Source organism: Primulina tabacum, chromosome 15 (assembly GCF_025594145.1).
Source record: "Primulina tabacum isolate GXHZ01 chromosome 15, ASM2559414v2, whole genome shotgun sequence".
Lineage (NCBI taxonomy): Eukaryota > Viridiplantae > Streptophyta > Magnoliopsida > Lamiales > Gesneriaceae > Primulina > Primulina tabacum.
Genome location: NC_134564.1, coordinates 16,616,913 through 16,634,435, shown reverse-complemented (window position 1 = coordinate 16,634,435; position 17,523 = coordinate 16,616,913). Strand labels below are relative to the sequence as shown.

The 17,523-nt window shown below is 35.0% G+C and overlaps 1 pseudogene; it reads right to left on the bottom strand.

Annotated features, from left to right (window-relative positions):
- Positions 1–676: 676 nt before the first annotated feature.
- On the bottom strand, positions 677–7,234 carry LOC142525913 (uncharacterized; annotated as a pseudogene).
- Between the last annotated feature and the right edge of the window lie 10,289 nt (positions 7,235–17,523).

Sequence of the window (17,523 nt, the reverse complement as noted above, 5' to 3'; positions counted from 1 at the left end):
TATTTGAGTTAACAGTTTTTTCCAAAATTTTCTTTATCTCCCTATTAGCTAATTCAACTTGTCAATTTGTTTGAGGATGATAAGGAGTAGTTACTTGGTGAATAATACCATATTTTTTCATTAACGAAGAAAATGGTTTATTAACAAAGTGAGTCCTCCATCACTTATCCTGGCTCGAGGAATTCCAAATCTACTTAAAATATTTTTTTTCAAAAATTTGATGACGATTTTATGATCATTTGTTCGACATGAAATTGCCTCTATCCATTTGGAAACATAATCAACTGCAATTAAAATATACAAGTATTCAAACAATGGTGGAAAAGGTCCCATAAAATCAATTCTCCAACAGTCAAAGATTTCAATTTCAATGATAGGATTCAATGGCATCATGTTTCTTTTTGAAATCACACCCAATTTTTGACAATTTTAACATATCTTGCAGATTTCGTGGGTGTATTTAAACAAAGTGGGCCAATAAAATCCACACTACAAGATTTTTGCAGCCGTTTTCTTTGAAGAAAAATGTCCTCCGCATGCTTCTGAATGACAAAATTTAATGACACTACTTACCTCATTGTCGGGTATGCAACGTCGAAAAATTTGATCTAAACAATACTTGAACAGATACGGATCATCCCAATAAAAGTTTTTTACCTCATTCAAAAATTTTCTTTTATCTTGGAAACTCCATTGCGGTGGCATTTTTCCTGTCACAAGAAAATTTACTGTGTTAGCAAACCAAGGTGTAGTAGTAACTGAAAATAGATGTTCATCAGGAAAATTATTGTTAATTGGTATCATTTCACAAGATGATCCTGTTACTAGTCTCGATAAATGATCGGCTACGACATTCTCGGTTCCTTTTTTATCTTTGATCACAATGTCAAATTCTTGGAGCAACAAAATCCATCGTATCAGTCACGGTTTTGCATCCTGTTTGGTCAACAAATATCTAATAGCAGAATGATCAGTAAACACAATAGTCGTTGATCCAATCAAATAAGAACGACATTTATCTAATGCAAATATTACAACAAATAGTTCTATTTTAGTTGTGGAGTAATTCATTTGAGCATTGTTTAAAGTTCTATTTGCATAATATATCACGTAAGGCTTACCATTTCTTCTTTGACCCAGTACTGCACCGACTGCTAATCACTCGCATCGCACATGATTTCAAATGGTAAAGACCAATCAAGAGGTTGCATGATAGGAGCTGATGTTAAATGTCGAACGATTTTATCAAAAGCATTTTGACATTCTTGAGTCCACTCAAATGCAGTGTCTTTTGTTAAGAGGTTACAAATGGGTTTAGAGATTGAACTAAAGTCCTTTATAAACCACCTATAAAATCCAGCATGTCCCAAAAATGAGCGAATTTCTTTAATGGTTTTTGGAGGGGGTTAATTGGCAATGACATCAATTTTGTCTTTATCAACTTCAATTCCATGAGATGACACGACATGTTCCAAAACAATCCCAGAAGTAATCATGTAATGACATTTTTTCCAATTTAAAATAAGACCTTTTTCCTCGCATCTTTTTAAAACTTTTTCCAAATTTTCAAGACAATTATCAAATGTATTCCTAAAAACAGTTAAATCATCCATGAAAATCTTCAAACAATTTTCAACCATGTCGCTAAAAATGTTTAGCATACATCTTTGAAATGTTGTTGGGGCATTGCATAATCCAAATTGCATCCTTCTAAATGCAAATGTTCCAAAAGGACATGTGAATGTAGTTTTATCTTGATCTTCGAGTGCAATGGGAATTTGATAATAACCTGAATATCCATCAAGAAAACAGTAGTATGGATGACCTGCTACTCTTTCTAAAATCTGATCCAAAAATGGTAATGGAAAATGATCTTTTCTAGTGGCTTCATTTAATTTTCTATTGTAATGTCTGAAAAATCAGTCCACGTAAACCACATGCATGCAAAAATATTTTAATTGCTTAATTGTTTTATTTAATTGCTTTTAAATGCTAGCATGATGTTTACTATATGATTAAATGTATAATTGCATGATTAAATGATTATATGACATGTTTACATGAAATTAAAGATTTTGCACGAATATTCGATAATAGGCAGATGAAATGAGACCGGGGACGACCAAGACAAGAATATGTATTTTTATTTAAATAGTGGTAAGGCTTCCTAATATGATTAAAAAAATGATTTAAATTTTCGAAAAATGTTGGAGTTCGAATTATTTTTCGAATCGAGCTCGATTTTTCCCGGGAAGCCGGTTTTGGGCAAATAAGGAGTTTTAAAATATCAAAAATATTATTTTTGAGAAATTTATTTTATAAACTCTTATGATTTATTTAATTAAGTGTTATTGGGCCCAATTTAATTAATTTAAGTAGGCCCAATTATCCTTAAGCATGCAAGCCCAAAACCAAAGCCCATTAATATGTAATTAAGTTTATAAATAACTAAACCTAGTCTTCAAACCCTCATATTTCAGCCTCCATCAGCCGAGAACACCTTGCACACATTCACAATTTTTTTTAAAATAAGGAGAAGAAAAAGGCTAGGAGTTCTTCGTCGTCCGGTCGTCCAACGTCGCACCCTCGCCGAAGATCGAATAATCGAGCGTTATAAACGCAAAGGCACGTTTCCTAAACTCTTTTAACATCATACAAATCATATTATGCATGATTTAATTGTTTATGCTTGAATAAAATAGGTACTCGATAATTTTTACCGTAAAACGTTTATTTCAAAAGAAATACGTCGTTTTTACGCTTTTATGAAAAACGTTTTTGAATCCAACGATACGCTGCCAAGGTAGGATGTTATATGATTGAAATATAATCAAAACATGATAAAATAAAACAAAAACAAGTTGGAACCGAAGGGGAAGAATTACAGGAGAGGGCCGAGAGTTCTTTTAGAAAAACAGTGTGTGTATACTTGTTGGGGTTCAAGTTGCATGGTGGCTTTGCATGGGGCTTAGGGGTTCGACCAGGTTTGGCTCTTGGGTCCTAAGGGACGTGGGTCAGGGTCAGGAAGGTTCCTATCATGGCTAGGACTCCTTGGTTGCAGCCTAGGTGGAGTCCTTTAAAGCAAGGACTCTCGCGCGATCGGTTGCAGGGGACAGCAGCCAAGGGGGCCTGCTGCTGGGGCTGGGTGGCTCAGGGTAGGTCCATCAGGGTCCAAGGGTCATGGGCATGGGTCGGGCCAAGGGCTGGAGGGGCTGGGCTGGTGGCTGGCTCGAGCGAAGCATGGGATCGTGAGAGCAAAGGTGGCGCGCAGGTTGCTGTTCCACTTCAGGCGGCTCGCGCGCGGGGTGCATGGCTTGGGCTGGTCTGGGTAGGGTCCGAGCATGGTCCAGGGATGGTGAGGGTCGTGTGGGCTCGGTGGTGGCTCGGCTGGAAGGGTCCAGGTTTGGCTAGGAGTTCTTGAGCGTGATTCACCATGTGTGCAGATTTTGGGTTCGAGTTGCAGCATGGTTTGGGCGAGCCAGGGCTAGGTTTAGGGGCTTGGGCTTGGTCAAGAGGGTCCCTAGGTGGTTTGGCTAGGGTTTGGCTCGAGGTGGCTTGGGCGTGGCTCGAGTATTTTGGGAGATGGCTCGGGTGGTTCGATTATGTGTCAATTTCAAAATTTAAAGAACAAAAAATTGAATCTAAGGGTCCACGGGTGTGGCTAATGACTTGCAAGGATAGAATAAATACTAAAAATATTATGTTTAAAATTTGGGACCAAAATAACGAGTTTTGGAATTTTCCGAGAGTTTATCGCCGCGCAAAACGTTAATTAAAGAATTAATTAAAAAGTCTAGTTTTAAGCTTTATTAAATTATGAAAAATTAGGTTTAAGCTTAAACAATTATTATAAGTCTAAGTTTTTAATTTGAAAATTTTATAATAAGGTTTGGTTTAATTCGGGATTAAAACGCGTTAATATGTTCTATTTAAAGATTAAATTAAAAGTCATCGATTTGAGCCAAATAAAAATATAAGAAAATTCTTGTAAGTTTAAATAATTATTTAGAATAATCCCATGTCATTAAATGTGAGCAAAAGATAAATTCGAGAATTTTTACGTACAGGGACAAAACGCTCTTTTTACATTTAGAAAAATACGAAAACGCTTGGCAGCGTCCCGAAGGATAATAATGCTTGTAAAATGATATTTTATGATTTATTATGGTGATTTTGATGATAATATGTATTTTTATGATTTATGATGAAGCTGTGCAATTTATACTGTCTAAAATGTTATTTTTGGAAAGCTGTCTTATTTTATGATTTTTTAAAGAAAAAGAAAAATATTTTGAAGGATGTGAATTGATTGTGACAAAAGATATTATCTATGATATATGATTTTGTGGGGATAACGTGAGGGGAAAAGGCCCCAGAGGGAACCCATCTACGGGAAAAGGCCCCCGAGGGAACCCATTTATGGGAAAAGGCCCAGAGGGAACCTGTCTATGGGAAAAGGCCCCGGGGGAACCCCGACGATCGTATTTCCATGGTGGAGCCTAGTGCACACTCCCATGGGCCATGTGGAGCTAAGATTGCAGTCGACCAAATGATAAAAGCTAGTCACTTTCAATGAACAAACTTCACCCAAAATGATATATGATTGAAAGCTTATGATAAAAAAAATGATTTTTATGATATATGATTTATGTTGATGATTAAAGTTATATTAAAATGATTTTACTATTTATGATTTAATTATGCTTAAATGATTTTTATGTTTTATTTATGTCCAAAAGATTATTTTAAATAAAAATATGATTTTTAAATGCATGTGGATGTATATGTATTATTTGTTGTCCATGTTTTGGACGTGTTGAGTCTTTAGACTCACTAGGTTTGTATGATGCAGAATTTGACGATTTTGGAGGCGGTGACGATTGAGTCAATCGAGTGCAGCAGTATACACCTGAGGGCCTTTATCTTTCCGCACTAGCTAGATAGATTTATGATTTAAAGATTTTGCCAAGGATTTTTATTAGAGATATTTTTATGCTTTATTGCTAGCCGATCTTTTCGAAGGTCGATTTAGGAATTTTGGTTAGCCGATGATTTAGGATTTTATTTTATGCACTTGAGATTTAAATTGATAAATTATTAGGATTCATGATTATGTTAAATTATTTTATTTAGTAATTTAGAATTTATGATTTAAGACTAGAAAAAAAATCGAGGTCGTTTCATCTATGATCAATACACATCCGCCAACTAGATGGGACTCGACTTGTTAACAATTCACCTTTTTCATTTTTTATCACTGTGATGCCAGATTTTTTTGGAACTACTTGTGTTGGGCTTACCCACTTACTTTCAGAAATAGGGTAGATAATCCCAACATCAAGTAGTTTGAGAACTTCAGTTTTCACAACATCTTTCATGTGTGGATTTAATCTCCTTTATGGTTGTTGAGATATTTTTGCATTTTCTTCCAAGTGAATTTTGTGAGTGCAAATTAGTGGATTAATGCCCTTGAGATCTTTTAGTGTCCAACCAATTGCATTTTTATGTCTTTTAAGCATATCAACTAATTTACCTTCTTGATCACTTGCTAGTTTGGAAGAAATTACCACCGGATATGTTTCATCTTCTACAAGAAATGCATACTTCAATTCTTCTAGCAAGGGTTTTAACTCCAATATGGGTGGTTCGTCTTTGTTCTCATATTTTCCCTCAAATTCTTTCTCTGATCCTGGTAACGAGTGATACCTGATAAAATCATTAAGATCAATTTCAATATTTTCTTTAATAGTTTCAATTGAACAAATATCTAATTGATCACGAGTACTCCCTTCTTGAATGTTTTCTTCCACAAGCGTTTCAATAAGATTTCATCTTCACTTTCATCTCCTTTGTCATGTGGTTGCTTACAAAGATTAAAAATATTAAGCTCCAAGGTCATGTTATCAAATGACAACTTCATTATTCCATTCCTGCAATTTATAAGAGCATTAGAAGTTGCTAAAAATGGACGACCCAGAATTACAGGAATTGCATTACAAGCTTCGATAGATTGTGTATCTAAAACTATGAAATCGACAGGATATACAAAGTTATCAACTTGGACAATCACGTCTTCTACCATACCTCTTGGCACTTTAACAGATCTATCGGCAAGTAAAAGTTTTACCGAAGTAGATTTTAACTCGCCTAGATTGAGTTCTTGATAAACTGAATATAGAAGTAAATTAACACTAGCTCCAAGATCAAGCAAGGCTTTCTTAATCTTTTGTTCTTCAATAATACATGAAATAGCAGGATAACCAGGGTCTTTGTATTTCAAAGTATTATTATTTTGAATGATTGCACTTACTTATTCGGCTAAAAATGCTTTCTTTTTCACATTCAATTTTCTTTTCACAGTGGACAAGTCTTTCAAAAATTTGGCATATGATGGTACCTGTTTTATTGCATCTATTAAAGGAATATTAACTTTTACTTGTTTAAAAATATCATATTTATCAGAATTCAAATTTGTTTTTTTTGTATTTTTCAATGCATGAGGGAATGGTGGTGACACTGTCTGTTGAACCTCCTCTTCGCAAGTTATGGGTTCCATTTCCTTACCCTTTGGAGTTGATTTATCATCATCTTCACAAGGGTCAAGAATGGATTTTTCCACAACCTTACCACTTCTAAGGGTAATAAAAGATTTTACCTGATCCATCAATTGAGTTCCAGAAGTTCTAGTTTGTGAATGATGATCCTTGGTATTAGGCTGTGGTTGTGAAGGAGATTTACCTTTTTCATGAACATTAAGTGCAGATGCAAATTTAGCAAGAGTATCTTTCAAATCTGTCATGGTTTGAGCAGTTTGAGTATTGATAGAATCTTGCTTTGCAATGAAAGAATTCAATATATCTTCCAAGTTCCTTTTAGGTGGAGGAACATAGTGTGCATAATTTTGAAAATTTTGTTGATTTTGGAAATGTGGTTGTGAAAATTGTGCAGCATTATCATTCCTCCAACTAAAATTTGGATGATTTCGCCAACCTGGATTGTAATTTTAAGAAAATGGTTCAAAATTGGCCTTTTGAAATTGTTCAAAACATTGACTTGTTCATGGAGACATTCTTTAAAAGAGGGCAAAGTGGGACAATCTTTTGTAGAATGATCACTTGTATCACAGATGTGACACGCAATTTCTTGAACAGATTTTAATTGACCATTTTTTTCAATTCAAGTGCCTCAACTTTTCTTGCGAAAGAGGTATATCTAGCTTGGAGATCATGTTCATCTTTGAGGGTGTACATACCTCCACCAGATGTGGGAGATTGAATCTTGTTTGATGGTTTGATTGTACCTATAGTGTCCCAATTTTGAGCATTTTCAGCTAATGAATCGAGATACTTAATTACCTCGTTTGGATCTTTATCTTCAAATGTTCCATTACACATAAATTCAACCATTTGCCTATCTTTAGGTGTTAAGCCTTCATAAAATTGAGAAACAACTCTCCAAATTTCAAAACCATGATGTGGACAAAGATTTAGCAATTCTTTGTATCTATCCCAATACTGATAAAAATTTTCTCCTTGTTTTTGAGTGAAAGTGATGATTTGCCTTTTGAAAGAATTTGTTCTATGAGATAGAAAAAACTTTTTCAAAAATTGTTGTTGCAATTCATCTCAAGTTCGAATGGATCCCGATCTAAGATTTTGTAGCCAAGTTTTAGCTTTATCTTTTAAAGAAAAAGGAAAAAGCTTAAGTCGAATGGTGTTCATGCTACAATTTAGATCATTATATGTGTTACACACTTGTTCAAACTCTCGTAAATGCATGTATGGATTTTCATAATCTAAGCCATGAAAATTGGGTAAAAGTTTGATAATACCAGGCTTAAAATTGAAATGAGATGCATCAGGGGAAAAACTAGACATGAAGGTATAATAGTACGTATAGGATTCATGTGATCGCTAAGTGTTCTTCGTCTATTATGATCATGTTGAGATTGAATTTCATCTTCATTTTCTTGGATGGGTTCTTCCGCCATGTTTTGTAAAAATAAAGGGTTATTTCGAATGAGTCGACCACTAAGTGTACGTGACCAAATGCTCATGAAAATGCAAATGCAAAAGAATAAAAACACACAAAAGCAATAAAAATTCAAATAAAGAAAAATAAACTATAAAGAAAATTAAATAGACTTGGAATTAAATTATACTTCCCCGGCAACGGCGCCAAAAACTTGTTGCAAATTTGATTCTTGCACTCCCAAGAGCAGGTTGTCCACAAGTACTATAATTCGGTGAGTTCGAATATCGTATCCACAGGGAAGTTAAAGTAATTACAAGTCACTACAATATCTTTTTGTTTTTTTTCTTTTAATGGTTTGAATCTTTAATTGGTAATTTTTAATTGTTCAAATTTTAATTTAAGTAGTTGAGATTAAAGGATCCACTCTTGGTATTTTAATAAAGTTATCATTAATGAACATTATTGAAATCCACTTAATAAAATGGTTCCAATATATATTAAATAATCATATTTATATTATGTTATATATTATTATCTTATAAGTATTTAATATATACCAAAACTTTTAAATGTTGTCAAGTATTTATTGTGCTATATATATTTGTAAACATTAAATCAAGGTTCCCACTTTAAATGGTTGGAAAAACTAAATAAACATTTAAATGGTACCAAGAAATTAATATTATGATATATTCATATATAATAAATCAAGGCATCCACTTTAAATGGTTGGTAATACCAAACTAACATTTAAATGGTTGCAAGAATTTAGTGTAATATATAGCAACAATAAATCAAAACTCCCACTTATAAGTAGGGTATAATAATACTTAAAGAAATAAAAATAACATAAACAATAAATAATGATTAAATAATATAAAACATAGATTCTTACCTTTTAATAACCTTATTATCACGCCAAGAGTTTCACCTTTTCATCTTGACTTGGGAAAGTTAGCTACTCATTATTCAAAGTGTAAAACTTTGAATATGAATTTAACATGCTAATTATATTTAAATGAAGAAATAAAGGAAAAACAAAGAGAGAATTATTATGAACTCAAAGGTTTGTTCATAAAATGAGGGATATCTGAATACATTACAATGCACCCCTATTTATAGCCAAATTTGAGGAGACAACCACAAATAAAATATTATTTTTTACACATAAATCTTCATTGGTGTTCCAAGAAATTAATATTTTAATACACATCACTTTTGAAAATCTTCCCATCCGAATTTTCTTCTCCTTATAAAGCAAAACATGTAGATATCTGAGTTGTTCGAATTGTGGTATTTTTTTTAACCATTTGACCAAGTAATTTGAGAGATATGGTCAAAATGCTAGAGCATGGTAAAACTGCCACTTCTTTGATAACTTTATTTGTTGCTTAATTTGATCCCACTTGTGAGAAGATTTTTATCTCATGCTTGCAACCAATATTGTAGATATTAACATCAACTTTCTACAGGTCCAAGAATCATCTTAATCCCATTTGCAACGCCAATGTTATTCTTGTTTTATCGAACCTGTAAAAATTGTTAAAACTTATAATTACACAACAACTTATATTTTATAAAATTTATTATAAAACATATAATATTTAAATATTTAATAAAACCAAAACTAGGCACAAAAAACGTAGGGTCATGCAATTACAGATTTCTCGGCCAGCATAGGTGCTTGCTTGGGAGGCTTCGGTTCGAGTCTAGGGGCCTGGTCCATGGGTTCAAGAGGGAGTCCTAAGGGGTTGGTCAGGGTTTGGACCAACATGGTTCGAGGTTGGCTCGAGAAAATCGAAAGATGGCTCGGGGTGCACTTTCAAGGGTCAAGTTTGGGTTCTTTTTGAATTAAAGTAAATCGAAACACGGCTCACGGGGGTCGAGTCATAGTTCACAAGGGCTAAAAGAATATAAAAAGAATAAATTTTGATTTGAGGAATTTTATATTAAAGTTTGGGATTTTTCGGGATTAAAACGCCTTCAAAACGACTAATTACGAGTTAATTAAAAAGCCTATTATTTAAGCTAAATAAAATTATGGAAATTTTAATTTAGACTTAAATAATTATTTGGGACATGTTATAGTCAATGAAATTAAGAAAAAGTAAAAAACGTGAGAATTTACGTCCAGGGGTAAAACGGTCTTTTTACACCTAAAATTAGTAAACGTCATGACAATGCTCTAAATACTGTTTTATAAGATAATATGATTATTTCACATGTTTATGAAATTTTACACGTTAAAATATGATTTTTAAATGTTTATGATTTTTTTTATTTAATTATGGAAATATGGAGATTTAAAAGACATGTTGCATGCTTGGTTTCAAAATAAAACGATATTATGATGCATGTTTTTATTAAGTGATGGAAATATGACATGTTGAAGGAAGTGAAGGGATTGTGACTAAATTCGTTGATATGTTGGAAATATCGTGAGGGTTATGGTCCCAGTGGGAGCCTGACGATCGTGTTTCCTTGGATACGGAAATGAATACGAATACGAATATGTTAATACATTGGCCAAGGCCCAGTTGACCGGTGAGAGTGTCACTGGTGTCCCTGCCGCCTAGTTCTGTGGTTTTCTCTAGATGGATCTGTCGCCCAATACGATTAAGAATACGAGTCAGAATCACTATCTGAATTCAACAAACACGAATATGAATATGTTAATATATATACGAATATTTTGATATGAAAATGTTTAAGTTTAAAGTTATGCATTGTTAGGAAAATGTTATTTTAAGTACAAGTATTTTTCACTGTTGTATGTGAACTGTATTACGTATTACTTGTTATCAAGGATATGATGTGTTGAGTCTTTAGACTCACTAGGTGTGTTGATGCAGGTGAGTTTGATGGAGGTCTTGATAGATGACCTGACTGGACTGAAGGTGCACACAACCAGAGGACCATCATTTCTATTTTCCGCATTTAAATTTATGAATTACATTAAAGATTTTATGACTATTTAATTATGTTTTGAGAAATTTTGAGAGGTTTAGTATGGGCTACACTTTTCAACATTTAGTACCTTTTAGGTTTGGTAAAACTATTAACGATTTCATGTTTTGACTATTTACTTTGGATTTTCAATTACTAGTTTGATGTTTTATTTTAAAATGGTGCAAGGTATTTACAAAGTATTTATATATGTATATGTAATGGCCGAAATTATGAGAGCTAAAAAAAAATTTCTAGTACTTTTCAAGAAAACGATTAAGCAGACGTTTCAATTGGTATCAGAGCAATGGTTCTGTAAAGGGTTGTGCCACCATCAGCGCCGGGAAGATCAGTCGTCAAGCCTCAATTTGTAAGTCTTACATGCTTTATATGATTTGTTATGATGTTACCTGTATGATGACATGAATAATATGTTTACGATACATGTTTACTAGGTTTATGAGTATATATGTTTTGCATGCTTAAATTGCTAAATGAATAAGGATATGTCACATGATTAGAAAACTTAGATTCAAATACATGTTGGTTACATTAGAATTTGGAAAACATTCAGATAAAATGCCTCCTAGACGTGCCCCTGTTAATGAGAACCAAGCAAAGAACAGTGTGAACCGTCAAGGGAATGCACCCCACCACCTCCTCCAGGGGATGCTGCTAATCGTGCTTTAGAAGGGATGGCTCGTCTTTTCGAGCAGCAGTTACAGCAACAACAGTTACAGCAGTAGTTACAGTAGGCACCTAGGCCACAACATGATATATATGATCAGTTCCGGAGGCTAGGGCCGAAGGAATTTTCTGGCACTACCGATCCTTTTGCTGCTGAGGGTTGGATTCATTCACTCGAGCTACACTTTCGCTATCTGGATATGGGAGATGCTGATCGTGTGAGGTGTACCACTTATCTGTTCAGGGACGACGCTTCTTTATGGTGGGAAAGAGCCGAGCATGGTGTTAACCTTGCTACACTTACTTGGGCTCAATTCAAAACGATATTCTACGAGAAATATTTTACTGCTGATGTCTGACGGCGATTAAAGAGGGAATTTATGACTCTCCGTCAGGAAGACGTTACGTTACTGTTGCTGAATTTGTGAAGAGATTTGATAGGGGTTGTCACTTTGTGCCCCTTATTTCCAGGGATGCTGAAGAGAAGCTGAGACACTTCATGGATGGTCTACGACCCGCTATAAGGAAAAATATTAAGATGTGCGTCCTTTGGATTATGCTACTGCTATCACTTATGCATTCCAGTCTGAGCAATCCTTGAAGGACATCGAGTTTGAGTTACAGCGCAAAAGTCAGCAACATCAGAATAATAATCAACCAAACAAGAAGCAATATGCGGGTCATCCTAGACCTCAAGGGCCTCAAAAGCCCCAAGGTCAAGTCAAGAAAAAAGCACCACAAAAGCCTCCACCTGCAGCACCAAAACCTGTAGAATGACAACCATGTAAGAAGTGAAATCGACTACACTATGGACCATGTGTTTGGGGTACTACTAAGTGTTTCATATGCAAGGAAGAAGGGCAGAAAGCAACTGATTGCCCAAAGAAGAATGCACCTACAATGGGACGACCATATGTTATGAATGCCAGAGGAGGCAGACACGACTCTTATTATGGGTAACCTAGTCATTTAACATTTTTATATTGCCTATTATTGCATGAAATGTTAAACTGGTTATTAGAATGGAATTGGGAACAAAATTTAACCTAGTGGAAATTAGGTTGCATGTTCTACCCTAGTTGGAATTTAAGATATGATTTTGGAACCATAGGAATTGGTATTGAAATTTAGTGCCTTAGTTTATTTGAAGGATTGTAATATTCCAATAAAAGTTTTAGTGCCAAAATTATAGGAAAATCATAATTAAGAAATTATTGGGGTTTCTAAATTTATAAAGGGGGTCAATGTGCAATTTTCGATAATTATAAGGATCAAAATGCAATTAACCAAAATTTAAAGGATCTAAATGCAATTTCCGAATTCTTAAGGACAAAAATCCAATTTTTGAAATTTATGGATTAAAATAGTAATTTTCGAAAAAATATAAGGGTTAAATTGCAGTAATATCGAAAAATTTGGCACTAAAATGCAAATTTCGAAAAATTGAAAGGCTAAAAGGCAATTTTTCAAGAAATGCTTAAATTCAAACGCGCAATCTTCACATAACTTTGGGAAATTAATGATAGAAATTCTTTAAGCTTCAAACACGAAAAGATCTAAAAAAACGTTTTCGCCGCATGGAGGATTATCATTCAAGGGGTAGCTACCTATGCTTTGCTAGATTCAGGAGCTATACATTCTTTCATATCTGAAACCTTCATCAAAAGACTGAATATTACTCCTCAAGATATGGGATTGGGTTTCAAGGTTTTTATTCCTTCCGGTGATCAAATGCTCACGTCTAAAATTGTCAAGAATCTGGAGCTTCGTTTATTCAAAGATGGGGTTCGGGCAGATCTTATTGTGCTTCCTATGCCTGAATTCGATATTATACTTGGGATGGATTGGTTATCAGCGAATGGAGCTTTGATTGATTTTCGTCAGAGAACAGTGTCTATTCGACAGCCTAGTGGTAAATCTTTTGTCTTTGAGGCGGGCGAGAAACAAGCAAATGCCGCACATTATCTCTTGTCTATGTGCAAGGAAGCTTATTAGCATGGATGCCAAACTTTTCTAGCATGTGTCACTACTGCACATGCTCCTATCAGTCAGAAATTGAGGATGTTGATATTGTCAGAGATTTCCATAGTGTCTTTCCCGAAGACATTTCTGGTATTCCACCGATCGTGAAGTTGAATTCTCTATTGATCTAATGTCGGGCACTGTTCCTATATCCAAAGCGCCTATCGTAAATCACCTGCTGAAATGAAAGAATTAAAAGATCAAATCCAAGAATTTCTTGACAAGGGTTTTATTCGCCCTAGTTATTCTTAATGGGGCGCACCGGTATTTTTGTGAAGAAGAAAGATGGTAGTATGCGTCTTTGCATTGATTATCGAGAGCTTAATAGGGTCACTATCAAGAATAAGTATCCACTGCCAAGAATTGAAGATTTATTTGATCAGTTGCAAGGAGCATCGATATTTTCTAATATTGATCTGCGATTTAGATACCATCAATTGAAAGTAAAAGAGACAGATCTTCACAAGACAGCATTTCGCACGAGATATGGGCACTATGAGTTTATGGTAATGCCATTTGGGTTGACCAATGTGCCAGTGATCTTCATGGATCTCAAGAATCGCGTATTTAAGCCGTATCTGGATCAGTTTATTATAGTCTTCATTGATGATATATTGATCTATTCGAGGAATAAGAAGGAGCATAGTCGTCATTTGAGGACAGCACTGCAAATACTGCAAGATAGGAAGCTTTATGCAAAATTCAGCAAGTGTGAGTTTTGGCTTGATATAATGGCTTTCTTAGGCCACATCATTTCTAGTGACGGCGTTAAAGTTGATCCGATTAAAGTGGAGGCAGTGAAAGAGTGGCCAGTACCGAAGAGTGTTACCGAGATTCGCAGTTTCTTGGGACTAGCTGGCTATTATCGCAAGTTCATCAAGGGATTCTCATCTATTGCAGTACCTTTGACATCCTTGACTAAGAAAATTGCAAATTTTATATGGGGATCCGAGGGCCAAAACATTTTTGATAAATTGAAGCAAGCCTTGATATCAGCGCCAGTGTTGTCTATGTCATCAGGGCAAGGAGAGTATGTTCTTTATACCGACGCTTCTAAACTTGGTTTAGGCGCAGTTCTGATGCAAAATGACCGAGTTATAGCCTATGCGTCGAGACAGTTGAAAATCCATGAAAAAAAATACCCCACTCATGATCTTGAGCTTGCAGCAGTAGTTTTTGCATTGAAGATTTGGAGACACTACCTTTATGGGGAGAAGTGCAAAATATTCACCGATCATAAAAGTTTAAAATAATTCTTAACCCAAAAGGAATTAACTATGAGACAGCGAAGATGGCTTGAGTTAGTTAAGAACTACGACTGTGAGATTAGCTATCATCCGAGAAAAGCTAATGTTGTGGCAGACGTATTGAGTAGAAAAGCAGCAATTATCACTCAATTATCACTCCAAAGACCGTTGTAGTCCGAGATACAGCGATTTGAGCTTACAGTCTATTATAGGGGCGAGGCCCCTAATCTTGCCACATTATCAGTACAGTCGACTTTGAGGGAAATAATTTGTGATGGAAAGTCTACTGATGAGCAGTTACAAAAGTGGAGAGCTAGAGATGAAGCTAAGGGCCGGAAGTTATATTCTGAGGTGGATGGTATAGTTTGATACCGAGATTGTTTATGGGTTCCTAGTGATGACTCTTTGAGAGATCTCATTATGAAGGAATCTCATATCACACCATATTCCATTCATTCGGGGAGCACGAAGATGTACAAAAATTTGCAGTTATTGTATTGGTGGCCAGACATGAAGAGGGACATTTTGAGGTTTGTATCCGAGTGTTTGACTTGTCAGCAAGTTAAAGCAGAGCATTAAAGGCCAGTGGGAAAACTTAAGCAACTTCCTATCCCCGAGTGGAAATGGGAAAACATCACTATGGACTTTGTTGTGGGATTGCCAAAGACTATTAAGGGACTCAATGCTATATGGATGATAGTTGATCGTCTTACGAAATCAGCGTATTTTCTACCTATCAAGACGACCTTCGCCATGATTCAGTATGCAGAGTTATATATTCGAGAGATAGTTCGTCTGCATGGGATTCCTATATCTATTATTTCTGACAGAGATCCGAGATTCACGTCATATTTTGGAAGAGTCTGCATGCAGCGATGGGGGACCAAGTTATTGTTCAGTATATATAGGCATTCCATCCTCAAACAGATGGTCAGTCCGAAAGAGTTATACAAATTTTTGAAGATCTACTGCCAGCATGTGTTATTGATTTCCAAGGCAGTTAAGAACCAAAATTACCTCTAGTGGAGTTCACCTACAATAATAGCTACCAATCATCAATCGAAATTGCTCCTTTTGAGGCACTTTATAGAAGAAAAATGTAGATCTCCTATTCATTGGGACGAGGTTGGGGAAAGAAGGGAAAATTGGTCCAGATGTGATTGAAGAGACTACCGAACTTGTAGACCAAAATCCGTGAGAGAACGAGAACTTGCACAAAGTAGAGACAGAAAAGTTATGCAGACAGAGACAAAGGGACCTTAGATTTTGCAGTGGACGACCATGTATTTGTGAAAATAGCACCTATGAAAGGTGTTATGCGCTTTGGCAAGAAATGCAAGCTTAGTCCGAGATTTATTGGTCCATTTGAGATATTGGAGAGGATTGGGACACTAACTTATAGAGTGGCATTGCCACCAATGCTTTCTGGAGTTCACAATCTGTTCTATATTTCGATGCTGCGGAAGTACATGTCAAATCCATCACATGTACTAAATTATGAACCACTTCAATTAACTCCAAATATGTCATATGAAGAAAGACCTGTCCAAATATTGGGAAGGCAAGAAAGAAGACTCCGAAACAAAAGTCATTCCAATGGTCAAGGTCAAGTGGCTGAATCACTCGGAAGAAGAAGCTACTTGGGAAACCGAGAAGGATTTGAGGAGTCGTTATCCAGAATTATTCGGTAAGATCTAATTTCGAGGAAGAAATTTTATTTAAGGGGGGAGGAATTGTAAGGTCCAAAAATAAGACGACGTAATCCAACTTCATGCAAATCTAGGGAATATGAAAAATGAGTAATTAATTGATTATGTGACATGCACGATTATATGTTAATAGGACTTCATCGTCATTATACATAACTGTATTTTTTAAAGGGATATTCAAGTTGCGATCTAGGAACGGAGACCGAGGGCTGAAAAACGTAAAATGTTTTATTAAATAATTAGTTTTTTATTGTTTAAAATATGATTGATGGTTTTTCATATTTTGAAAATAAGGAGTTTGAGGTGATTTTATACGCCGGGAAGAAAATTTTATCGGTGTTGGTTTTTCAACAAAAATACGAATTTTTTGGCAACTCGGCTATTAAATTCACAAACTTATGTAAACAAAACTATTTTAAAATTTCAATTAAATTCTAATTAAGACTATTGGGCCTAATTGGTAGGCTTATTAGGCCTAAGCCTTGATTAGTAAATTAATTAGTATATAATATATTAAAACCTACCCTTAATCTCACACAATCACACGCCACTTTCTGAATTTTCCTCCAAAAGACACGAAACCACACACATCAATTGAAGAGAATTTTGAAAGCTCAAGGAAAAAGTTCAAGCCAAGGTCTTGCCCTTTTCTTCGTAGTCGTCAACAAGAATTCGTGCATTTAAAATGCAAAGGAACACATATTTCTGTCCTTCAAACATCATCACACCATAATATTTTTTCAAGCATGCTTTTTAAGGAAAAACATGGCACACACACTGAATTTTCGAAACTACATGTACATGAGTTCTAACCTTGGATTTTTGTTTCCAAATTCATGTTTTAATTGTGGTAAGGAGACTGCCATGATATAGGTTATGTTCAAGCATTGTTTTACATGAGTTTAGAGCCTTAGATTATCACCAAAAGACTGCACATG